We start from the raw sequence: 12,500 nt of genomic DNA, 5'->3' as shown, positions 1-12,500 counted from the left end.
ATCGGTGCACGCAAAATATTTGAAAGAAGAGACGAAGGGAAAATGAGAAAACGAACGAGGCATAGAGAACAACCGCGAGAGCGTGGTGGTCTTTCGTCGACGTTGCGTCAACCGCGCCGCGATCCGCGCGCCCCCGCGCGCCAACCAACCGACCACGACGACAACTGGCCAGCCAGCCCGACGCGAACGTCGGAGGCCGGTTTGCGCGTCGTGGTGGCGTCGGCAACGCGACTGCGGCGGCGGCCGGCAGCAGCTGCAGCGGCGACGACCACTCTCTCTCTCTTATAATACGGTCAGGTTCTCTCGTATCTTTGCTTCGTCGTATATATCTCTAAAATCCCTCCTCTCGAGTTTCCTTTGCGTTGGCGGCGGTAAAGCGACGATATGCGCTCTGTGCAGAAGGAGAACGAGGAGGCGCGCGATTATCTCGCGGCCTCTATTCTCCTCTCCGATCTTCATTCGGAGAAGGAGAGGAAAACTCAAACTCGGTTCTCCGCGCTCCTTATGAACTACTTCTCCGTGGATCAGCCTTGGATCCCGCGCGCGCCGCAAGCGGCACACAGGCCACCTTCCGGGAGTACAAGCGCGAACGAATTGTCGGCTTGTTTCACTCCGGGCGGCGGCGCGCGAGAGGCAGATCTACTCTTTTTCGTTCGGCGCGTATATACGTATAACGTATAAACTCCTTGCAAGAGCTCGCCACGTTTATCACCACCGCGCACGTCCTTCCCTCCCGTGCGTGTGTGCGTGCGTGCGTCTCTCTGCGATTCTCGATCGCATCTTTCGGTCGGTCGTCGTTCATTCGTTCGACCCTCAAACCTCGTTATTTCGGACGACGCCCAACAGGGGCGCGAGAGTACGCCGCCGTTCCGCGAGTATAGAGAGAGCGCGCGCAGAGAGCGCGAGAGCCTTCGTAAAACCCTGATGGAATCCAGCAACTCGCCGCGTGGATAGCGTGCGTAGTGTGCCTGATACCCCGGGGAAGGCGTCATCGACGACTCCTCGCTTCTCTTCTCTTTTCTCGTGGATGCGGGTATAACTCTCTCGCCGGCCGCCGCGATCGGGCGAACGTCCAACGAATCGCTCGTACGCGGCCGTCGAAACGGCGCGCGCAAGCAGTTTGTCTTCGATAAAACGACCCTCAGCCAGGCGTGGTCCGGGAATTGTATCCGTGGACCGCAATGTGCGTTCGAAATGTCGATGTTCATGTGTCCTGCAGTTCACAAGTTGACGCGCAATTAGCTGCGTTCTTCATCGACCCACGAGCCAAGTGATCCACCGTTCAGGGTAATCGTTCCTTCGCGCACCAAGTACGCTCTATCAAGGAATAGACAACAATGTGCGTCTTCTTCGTTTTGGCCCTTCGATCAGCCTGGCCGCGCGTCCGAGCACGCGCGGACCGCCGCCCCTGTTACGGGGGCTACGGCACAATAATGGAGAGAGAGGGAGACGTCGGTTGTCGGCGCGGTGCGAAAACCAAGAGGTTGCGTCTCTCGCGAAGCTAGAGCCGGGGCGGAACTCTTTGAAAAACCATCGGGGTCGAAAATGACTAGCATATTCGACGAACCCTTCAGCGCGCGCGATCGCGCGCGCGCGCGGGACCGGAGGAAGAGCAGCGGCGAGAATCGTCGCACTCTCCACTCCTCGCCCGGCGCGCACGACGACGCGGCAGCATAGGTTACCACCGGTACGCGGCGCATTCGCGCGCACCGCAACGCGTCCGAATCGCGGAGATAGAGGCAGCGCGCGAGCGCGCCTCCGTAGTCTCCTTCTCACCGATCCTGATCCGCGAGCGGGCGCGCATATAGATGCACCTTCGCGCTCCTCCTGGATTCGCACAACGAGACCAACCGGCCGCGCTAGCCCCGGCTAAGGGGCGCGCTGAGCGCGGTGGTCCGCGCAACAGGTCGTTCGAAGCGCGCGAGAGACAGAGAGTCGGAGAATCTCCGCAGGAAACGAGAGAGAGAGAGGATGCAAAGAGCGTAATACGGCAATGCGTACAACTCTCGAATCTCTCTTCTTCTCCACAATATGCCCGGGGTCCTCTCTCGCTTTGAGCTCTCGAGATCTCGACACACTCGTCCCGACCGACAATCCTCTCTTATACGACGGCGACGAATGCGGCGCACACCGCAGCACGCCACCGTTGGCGGCGTGTGAGCGCGCGCGCGGTCGTTGCGTCGCATAAACTATTCTCTCCTCTCGATCTCGCAATTTTGCTCGAGCGAAGCGTCGCGTCTCGCGACGGACGCTCCGACGAGGAGTGGGAAGGCGGCGCGGACTCGGAAGACGCGATGTCTCGCGTGCGATTAGATTTTGCGCCCCTTCAGCCACTCTCGACACAACTCGCAGAGTCGTGTTCTAGCTTGTCTGCCCCGTATCGCGGCAGGCAACGTAGTGCACGTTACCGTGCGCGCGTACGGTTCCTCGTCCATGCAGTCGCCGGCCGCTGCGCGCTCGTCACGAGAACGGTGCACACAGAGCAGCAGGACCTCCGGAACGTTAATGATCCTTCCGCAGGTTCACCTACGGAAACCTTGTTACGACTTTTACTTCCTCTAAATGATCAAGTTTGGTCATCTTCCCGGCAACATCGGCAATGCCGACGCATTGCCGCGCACCAGTCCGAAGACCTCACTAAATCATTCAATCGGTAGTAGCGACGGGCGGTGTGTACAAAGGGCAGGGACGTAATCAACGCGAGCTTATGACTCGCGCTTACTGGGAATTCCTCGTTCATGGGGAACAATTGCAAGCCCCAATCCCTAGCACGAAGGAGGTTCAGCGGGTTACCCGGGCCTTTCGGCCAGGGAACACACGCTGATTCCTTCAGTGTAGCGCGCGTGCGGCCCAGAACATCTAAGGGCATCACAGACCTGTTATTGCTCAATCTCGTGCGGCTAGAAGCCGCCTGTCCCTCTAAGAAGATTTGTTTGTACGTTGGTAGTAAAAACCCGCCGGCCGAAGCCGGGGCCTTCGAATACCATAAGGTACGCCTATTTAGCAGGCTAGAGTCTCGTTCGTTATCGGAATTAACCAGACAAATCGCTCCACCAACTAAGAACGGCCATGCACCACCACCCACCGAATCAAGAAAGAGCTATCAATCTGTCAATCCTTCCGGTGTCTGGGCCTGGTGAGGTTTCCCGTGTTGAGTCAAATTAAGCCGCAGGCTCCACTCCTGGTGGTGCCCTTCCGTCAATTCCTTTAAGTTTCAGCTTTGCAACCATACTTTCCCCGGAACCCAAAAGCTTTGGTTTCCCGGAAGCTGCCCGCCGAGTCATCGGAGGAACTTCGGCGGATCGCTAGCTGGCATCGTTTATGGTTAGAACTAGGGCGGTATCTGATCGCCTTCGAACCTCATTACCTCGGGGTTCCGAAAACCAACAAAATCCGAGGTCCTATTCCATTATTTGCACGCAGTATTCAGGCGAGGATTTTTAAGCACTCTAATTTGCAAAGTAAAACCGGCCCGCTTTAAAGAGCACCGCGACGGGATATTAGTTTGGGCGGCCCCTCGCGGGCTAAGCCCACCGGTAGGACGTCCCACATAGTTGTGACCGACGGTGTGCGAATTCAACCGAGCTTTTTAACCGCAACAACTTTAATATACGCTATTGGAGCTGGAATTACCGCGGCTGCGCACCAGACTTGCCCTCAATGGATCCTCGTTAAAGGATTTAAAGTGTACTCATTCCGATTACGGGGCCTCGGATGAGTCCCGTATCGTTATTTTCGTCACTACCTCCCGTGCCGGGAGTGGGTAATTTGCGCGCCTGCTGCCTTCCTTGGATGTGGTAGCCGTTTCTCAGGCTCCCTCTCCGGAATCGAACCCTGATTCCCCGTTACCCGTTACAACCATGGTAGGCGCAGAACCTACCATCGACAGTTGATAAGGCAGACATTTGAAAGATGCGTCGCCGGTGCTAGGACCGTACGATCAGCACAAAGTTATTCAGAGTCGCCAAAATAAACGGTGGACGCACGGAGATCCGCACGCCACCGATTGGTTTTGATCTAATAAAAGCGTCCCTTCCATCACTGGTCGGGACTCTGTTTTGCATGTATTAGCTCTAGAATTACCACAGTTATCCAAGTAAATGTGGGTACAATCTAATGAACCATAACTGATTTAATGAGCCATTCGCGGTTTCACCTTAATTCGGCATGCACTGAGACATGCATGGCTTAATCTTTGAGACAAGCATATGACTACTGGCAGGATCAACCAGGGAGCTTCGTGTGTGCGATCGCGGTTACTCGCGGTGGAGCAACGCGAAAGACAACGCTACGCTGCTACGGACACTCCGCGAGGAAGAGCCGTGCGCGTTTCGTGTGTCGTTAATGCCGCCGGAACTTTTCGAGCCGGTCGACGGACACGCTTTTCGTATTTATATATACCTTAACGGTATGAAAGATCAAATTTTGTTCTCATTCACCCATAACAGCGGCTTGTAAGGCCGCTTAGTCCTGACGCTAGACCGATCCGATCTGAGACGTCGTGGAGCACTGTTCGTTCAACGGTGCCAGCGGTGAGAACACCGAGGCACCGGTTGAAAATTATTTCGCTACGGCGTACAAGTAAGCGGGAACGGCGACATCGTCAAAGATCTCGCCGAAACCGACACACTCGTATCCGTGGAGTTGATGTTCGGTAAGCGCAACGATACGTCCGCACGCTTGCTCGGAAGCGAGGGACGATCGCGCGTCCAACACGTAAGTGCGCGCCACATATGAGCCATTCGGTCTCTCGACACCGACTCGTGGCAATGCTGTGTCTTATAGTACCGAACCGGGCGGCCGGGCGGTCGGCGACGCACGGTCTAACGCACGGCGGTATATGGGCGAAACCTGCGAAATTTCGACGCCTCGAGGACTTAGCCGCTGCGTCGTACGTAGTTATTTACGCAAAGTCCTCGAGCCTCGTGTTGCTTTCGGCAAGTAGTTACCCACGGACAGCTCGAACGGCAAAGTACTCGAGCTCCGTATCGTTTCGGCTCGGATTTACCAACGCCTTCGATTTTCGACTTTGGTGTCGAAACGATCGCCGAGAGCCCGGCGCACATTTGGCCGAATGTCGGCAACACGCCCGAACGATCTCAAAAAGAGAACCAAAGTTCTCGTAGTAAGCGCGAGGCTAAATTCTCTCAAAAAGCGTTCTAGTGCGAACGACACTTTTGTACGCACCGCAGTGCTTCGTCGAGCTCGGTTATACATACGCCGTAACGCTACGGTACGACCAGACCGAGAGCTCGCATGCATCGTGTTGTGCACGAGTCGCCGCAGCGACAACACCTCTTACAGTACCGAACCGAGCGGCCGGGCGGTCGGCGACGCACGGTCTAACGCACGGCGGTATATGGGCGCCGGCGGTGAAATTTCGACGCCGCGCGGACTTAGCCGCTGCGGCGCACGGTAGTTACCTCCGCGTCAAAGATCTCGAGCTCCGTGTTGTTTTACGGCTCGGAGGTACGTACGGACCGCACGAACGGCAGAGTCCTCGAGATACAAAATTTCTTCGTCAAGTATTCACCAATTCCTTCGCTATCCGGCCTCGAAACGATCGCCGAGAGCTTGGCGCACAATTGGCCGAATGTCGGCAAGACGCCCGAACGCTCTCGAAAAAGAGAACCGAAATTCTCGCACTCAGCGCAGTGCAAAACACTTTAAAAATCTCTCTCGAGCGAAAGACACTTTCGTACGCACCGCAGTGCTTCGCCGAGCTCGGTTATACATACGCCGTAACGCTACGGTACGACCAGACCTAGAGCTCGCATGCATCGTGTTGTGCACGAGTCGCCTCAGCGACGACACCTCTTACAGTACCGAACCGAGCGGCCGGGCGGTCGGCGACGCACGGTCTAACGCACGGCGGTATATGGGCGCCGGCGGTGAAATTTCGACGCCGCGCGGACTTAGCCGCTGCGGCGCACGGTAGTTACCTCCGCGTCAAAGATCTCGAGCTCCGTGTTGTTTTACGGCTCGGAGGTACGTACGGACCGCACGAACGGCAGAGTCCTCGAGATACAAAATTTCTTCGTCAAGTATTCACCAATTCCTTCGCTATCCGGCCTCGAAACGATCGCCGCGAGCTTGGCGCACATTTGGCCGAATGTCGGCAAGACGCCCGAAAGATCTCAAAAAGAGAACCAAAGTTCTCGTAGTAAGCGCGAAGCTAAATTCTCTCAAAAAGCGTTCTAGTGCGAACGACACTTTTGTACGCACCGCAGTGCTTCGCCGAGCTCGGTTATACATACGCCGTAACGCTACGGTACGACCAGACCGCGAGCTCGCATGCACCGTGTTGTGCACGAGTCGCCGCAGCGACGACACCTCTTACAGTACCGAACCGAGCGGCCGGGCGGTCGGCGACGCACGGTCTAACGCACGGCGGTATATGGGCGCCGGCGGTGAAATTTCGACGCCGCGCGGACTTAGCCGCTGCGGCGCGCGGTAGTTACCTCCGCGTCAAAGATCTCGAGCTCCGTGTTGTTTTACGGCTCGGAGGTACGTACGGACCGCACGAACGGCAGAGTCCTCGAGATACAAAATTTCTTCGTCACGTATTCACCAATTCCTTCGCTATCCGGCCTCGAAACGATCGCCGAGAGCTTGGCGCACATTGGCCGAATGTCGGCAAGACGCCCGAAAGATCTCAAAAAGAGAACCAAAGTTCTCGTAGTAAGCGCGAAGCTAAATTCTCTCAAAAAGCGTTCTAGTGCGAACGACACTTTTGTACGCACCGCAGTGCTTCGCCGAGCTCGGTTATACATACGCCGTAACGCTACGGTACGACCAGACCGCGAGCTCGCATGCATCGTGTTGTGCACGAGTCGCCGCAGCGACGACACCTCTTACAGTACCGAACCGAGCGGCCGGGCGGTCGGCGACGCACGGTCTAACGCACGGCGGTATATGGGCGCCGGCGGTGAAATTTCGACGCCGCGCGGACTTAGCCGCTGCGGCGCACGGTAGTTACCTCCGCGTCAAAGATCTCGAGCTCCGTGTTGTTTTACGGCTCGGAGGTACGTACGGACCGCACGAACGGCAGAGTCCTCGAGATACAAAATTTCTTCGTCACGTATTCACCAATTCCTTCGCTATCCGGCCTCGAAACGATCGCCGAGAGCTTGGCGCACATTTGGCCGAATGTCGGCAAGACGCCCGAAAGATCTCAAAAAGAGAACCAAAGTTCTCGTAGTAAGCGCGAAGCTAAATTCTCTCAAAAAGCGTTCTAGTGCGAACGACACTTTTGTACGCACCGCAGTGCTTCGCCGAGCTCGGTTATACATACGCCGTAACGCTACGGTACGACCAGACCGCGAGCTCGCATGCATCGTGTTGTGCACGAGTCGCCGCAGCGACGACACCTCTTACAGTACCGAACCGAGCGGCCGGGCGGTCGGCGACGCACGGTCTAACGCACGGCGGTATATGGGCGCCGGCGGTGAAATTTCGACGCCGCGCGGACTTAGCCGCTGCGGCGCGCGGTAGTTACCTCCGCGTCAAAGATCTCGAGCTCCGTGTTGTTTTACGGCTCGGAGGTACGTACGGACCGCACGAACGGCAGAGTCCTCGAGATACAAAATTTCTTCGTCACGTATTCACCAATTCCTTCGCTATCCGGCCTCGAAACGATCGCCGAGAGCTTGGCGCACATTTGGCCGAATGTCGGCAAGACGCCCGAAAGATCTCAAAAGAGAACCAAAGTTCTCGTAGTAAGCGCGAAGCTAAATTCTCTCAAAAAGCGTTCTAGTGCGAACGACACTTTTGTACGCACCGCAGTGCTTCGCCGAGCTCGGTTATACATACGCCGTAACGCTACGGTACGACCAGACCGCGAGCTCGCATGCATCGTGTTGTGCACGAGTCGCCGCAGCGACGACACCTCTTACAGTACCGAACCGAGCGGCCGGGCGGTCGGCGACGCACGGTCTAACGCACGGCGGTATATGGGCGCCGGCGGTGAAATTTCGACGCCGCGCGGACTTAGCCGCTGCGGCGCACGGTAGTTACCTCCGCGTCAAAGATCTCGAGCTCCGTGTTGTTTTACGGCTCGGAGGTACGTACGGACCGCACGAACGGCAGAGTCCTCGAGATACAAAATTTCTTCGTCACGTATTCACCAATTCCTTCGCTATCCGGCCTCGAAACGATCGCCGAGAGCTTGGCGCACATTTGGCCGAATGTCGGCAAGACGCCCGAAAGATCTCAAAAGAGAACCAAAGTTCTCGTAGTAAGCGCGAAGCTAAATTCTCTCAAAAAGCGTTCTAGTGCGAACGACACTTTTGTACGCACCGCAGTGCTTCGCCGAGCTCGGTTATACATACGCCGTAACGCTACGGTACGACCAGACCGCGAGCTCGCATGCACCGTGTTGTGCACGAGTCGCCGCAGCGACGACACCTCTTACAGTACCGAACCGAGCGGCCGGGCGGTCGGCGACGCACGGTCTAACGCACGGCGGTATATGGGCGCCGGCGGTGAAATTTCGACGCCGCGCGGACTTAGCCGCAGCGAAGTCCGCGAGCCTCGTGTTGCTTTACCACGTAGTTACTTCCGGCGGTCCGACCGTCAAAGTTCGCGAGCCTCGTGTTGCTTTTGGAACGTAGTTACTTCCGAGCGGTTTGATCGGCAAAGTACGCGAGCCTCGTGTTGCTTTTACCACGTAGTTACTTCCGAGCGGTCCGACCGTCAAAGTCCGCGAGCCTCGTGTTGCTTTCGGCTCGGAGTTACTTCCGCGCGGTCCTAGCGGCAAAGTACGCGAGCCTCGTGTTGCTTTCGGGTCGGAGTTACTTCCGCGCGGTCCGATCGGCAAAGTACGCGAGCCTCGTGTTGCTTTCGGCTTGGGGTTACTTCCGCGCGGTCCTAGCGGCAAAGTACGCGAGCCTCGTGTTGCTTTCGGCTCGGAGTTACTTCCGCGCGGTCCTAGCGGCAAAGTACGCGAGCCTCGTGTTGCTTTCGGCTCGGAGTTACTTCCGCGCGGTCCGATCGGCAAAGTACGCGAGCCTCGTGTTGCTTTCGGCTCGGAGTTACTTCCGCGCGGTCCTAGCGGCAAAGTACGCGAGCCTCGTGTTGCTTTCGGCTCGGGGTTACTTCCGCGCGGTCCTAGCGGCAAAGTACACGAGCCTCGTGTTGCTTTCGGCTCGGAGTTACTTCCGCGCGGTCTAGCGACAAAGTACGCGAGCCTCGTGCCTCGGCTCGGAGTTACTTCGCGCGGTCCGATCGGCAAAGTACGCGAGCCTCGTGTTGCTTTCGGCTCGGAGTTACTTCCGCGCGGTCCTAGCGGCAAAGTACACGAGCCTCGTGTTGCTTTCGGCTCGGAGTTACTTCCGCGCGGTCCTAGCGACAAAGTACGCGAGCCTCGTGTTGCTTTCGGCTCGGGGTTACTTCCGCGCGGTCCGATCGGCAAAGTACGCGAGCCTCGTGTTGCTTTCGGCTCGGAGTTACTTCCGAGCGGTCCGACCGTCAAAGTCCGCGAGCCTCGTGTTGCTTTCGGCTCGGAGTTACTTCCGCGCGGTCCTAGCGGCAAAGTACGCGAGCCTCGTGTTGCTTTCGGGTCGGAGTTACTTCCGCGCGGTCCGATCGGCAAAGTACGCGAGCCTCGTGTTGCTTTCGGCTCGGAGTTACTTCCGCGCGGTCCTAGCGGCAAAATACGCGAGCCTCGTGTTGCTTTCGGGTCGGAGTTACTTCCGCGCGGTCCGATCGGCAAAGTACGCGAGCCTCGTGTTGCTTTCGGCTCAGAGTTACTTCCGCGCGGTCCTAGCGGCAAAGTACGCGAGCCTCGTGTTGCTTTCGGCTCGGAGTTACTTCCGCGCGGTCCTAGCGGCAAAGTACGCGAGCCTCGTGTTGCTTTCGGGTCGGGTTACTTCCGCGCGGTCCGATCGGCAAAGTACGCGAGCCTCGTGTTGCTTTCGGCAGGTTACTTCCGAGCGGTCCGACCGTCAAAGTCCGCGAGCCTCGTGTTGCTTTCGGCTCGGAGTTACTTCCGCGCGGTCCTAGCGGCAAAGTACGCGAGCCTCGTGTTGCTTTCGGGTCGGAGTTACTTCCGCGCGGTCCGATCGGCAAAGTACGCGAGCCTCGTGTTGCTTTCGGCTCGGAGTTACTTCCGCGCGGTCCTAGCGGCAAAGTACGCGAGCCTCGTGTTGCTTTCGGCTCGGAGTTACTTCCGCGCGGTCCTAGCGGCAAAGTACGCGAGCCTCGTGTTGCTTTCGGCTCGGAGTTACTTCCGCGCGGTCCGATCGGCAAAGTACGCGAGCCTCGTGTTGCTTTCGGCTCGGAGTTACTTCCGCGCGGTCCTAGCGGCAAAGTACGCGAGCCTCGTGTTGCTTTCGGCTCGGAGTTACTTCCGCGCGGTCCTAGCGGCAAAGTACGCGAGCCTCGTGTTGCTTTCGGCTCGGAGTTACTTCCGCGCGGTTTTAGCGACAAAGTACGCGAGCCTCGTGTTGCTTTCGGCTCGGAGTTACTTCCGCGCGGTCCGATCGGCAAAGTACGCGAGCCTCGTGTTGCTTTCGGCTCGGAGTTACTTCCGCGCGGTTCTAGCGGCAAAGTACACGAGCCTCGTGTTGCTTTCGGCTCGGAGTTACTTCCGCGCGGTCCTAGCGACAAAGTACGCGAGCCTCGTGTTGCTTTCGGCTCGGAGTTACTTCCGCGCGGTCCGATCGGCAAAGTACGCGAGCCTCGTGTTGCTTTCGGCTCGGAGTTACTTCCGAGCGGTCCGACCGTCAAAGTCCGCGAGCCTCGTGTTGCTTTCGGCTCGGAGTTACTTCCGCGCGGTCCTAGCGGCAAAGTACGCGAGCCTCGTGTTGCTTTCGGGTCGGAGTTACTTCCGCGCGGTCCGATCGGCAAAGTACGCGAGCCTCGTGTTGCTTTCGGCTCGGAGTTACTTCCGCGCGGTCCTAGCGGCAAAGTACGCGAGCCTCGTGTTGCTTTCGGGTCGGAGTTACTTCCGCGCGGTCCGATCGGCAAAGTACGCGAGCCTCGTGTTGCTTTCGGCAGGTCCGCGCGGTCCTAGCGGCAAAGTACGCGAGCCTCGTGTTGCTTTCGGCTCGGAGTTACTTCCGCGCGGTCCTAGCGGCAAAGTACGCGAGCCTCGTGTTGCTTTCGGCTCGGAGTTACTTCCGCGCGGTCCGATCGGCAAAGTACGCGAGCCTCGTGTTGCTTTCGGCTCGGAGTTACTTCCGCGCGGTCCTAGCGGCAAAGTACGCGAGCCTCGTGTTGCTTTCGGCGCGTAGCTACTTTCGAGCGGTTCGGACAACAAAGTCCGCGAGCCCTGTGTTACTACTGCTCGGGGCTGCTTCCGAACGTTTCGGGCAATCAACTTTTTGTTCTCCGTATTGTTTTTTAAGCTATCTTAGCTATTTTCTCGTAAAAGTTAAATTTTCGCGTTTTGTGCTGTGTTTTCGAGCTCTCTGCTGGCGATCGTCTATGTTCTTAAATCTCGTGTTATTTTCTTGAGCTCTTCGTAATTTCGGCCGACGAGCGGCTAAGTTTACGAGTTTTGTGTTGCTTTCTGCACGTAGTTACTTCCGAGCGGTCCGACCGTCAAAGTACGCGAGCCTCGTGTTGCTTTCGGCTCGGAGTTACTTCCGCGCGGTCCTAGCGACAAAGTACGCGAGCCTCGTGTTGCTTTCGGCTCGGAGTTACTTCCGCGCGGTCCGATCGGCAAAGTACGCGAGCCTCGTGTTGCTTTCGGCTCGGAGTTACTTCCGCGCGGTCCTAGCGGCAAAGTACGCGAGCCTCGTGTTGCTTTCGGCTCGGAGTTACTTCCGCGCGGTCCTAGCGGCAAAGTACGCGAGCCTCGTGTTGCTTTCGGCTCGGAGTTACTTCCGCGCGGTCCGATCGGCAAAGTACGCGAGCCTCGTGTTGCTTTCGGCTCGGAGTTACTTCCGCGCGGTCCTAGCGGCAAAGTACGCGAGCCTCGTGTTGCTTTCGGCTCGGAGTTACTTCCGCGCGGTCCTAGCGGCAAAGTACACGAGCCTCGTGTTGCTTTCGGCTCGGAGTTACTTCCGCGCGGTCCTAGCGACAAAGTACGCGAGCCTCGTGTTGCTTTCGGCTCGGAGTTACTTCCGCGCGGTCCGATCGGCAAAGTACGCGAGCCTCGTGTTGCTTTCGGCTCGGAGTTACTTCCGAGCGGTCCGACCGTCAAAGTCCGCGAGCCTCGTGTTGCTTTCGGCTCGGAGTTACTTCCGCGCGGTCCTCGCGGCAAAGTACGCGAGCCTCGTGTTGCTTTCGGGTCGGAGTTACTTCCGCGCGGTCCGATCGGCAAAGTACGCGAGCCTCGTGTTGCTTTCGGCTCGGAGTTACTTCCGCGCGGTCCTAGCGGCAAAGTACGCGAGCCTCGTGTTGCTTTCGGGTCGGAGTTACTTCCGCGCGGTCCGATCGGCAAAGTACGCGAGCCTCGTGTTGCTTTCGGCTCTGAGTTACTTCCGCGCGGTCCTAGCGGCAAAGTACGCGAGCCTCGTGTTGCTTTCGGCTCGGAGTCTTCGCGCGGTCCTAGC

At 57.8% G+C, this 12,500-nt stretch overlaps 1 non-coding gene across 1 annotated transcript; it reads right to left on the bottom strand.

The window, feature by feature from the left end:
• Positions 1 to 1,135: 1,135 nt before the first annotated feature.
• LOC139112799 (5.8S ribosomal RNA) lies at positions 1,136 to 1,290 on the bottom strand. Its single transcript, XR_011547452.1, has one exon. It is a non-coding gene; the product is annotated as a 5.8S ribosomal RNA (ribosomal RNA).
• Positions 1,291 to 12,500: the final 11,210 nt, after the last annotated feature.

This window comes from Cardiocondyla obscurior, unplaced genomic scaffold, assembly GCF_019399895.1.
Source record: "Cardiocondyla obscurior isolate alpha-2009 unplaced genomic scaffold, Cobs3.1 scaffold55_0_238251, whole genome shotgun sequence".
Lineage (NCBI taxonomy): Eukaryota > Metazoa > Arthropoda > Insecta > Hymenoptera > Formicidae > Cardiocondyla > Cardiocondyla obscurior.
The sequence above is the reverse complement of the archived record's forward strand: the minus strand, read 5'-3'. Positions and strand labels throughout refer to the sequence as shown.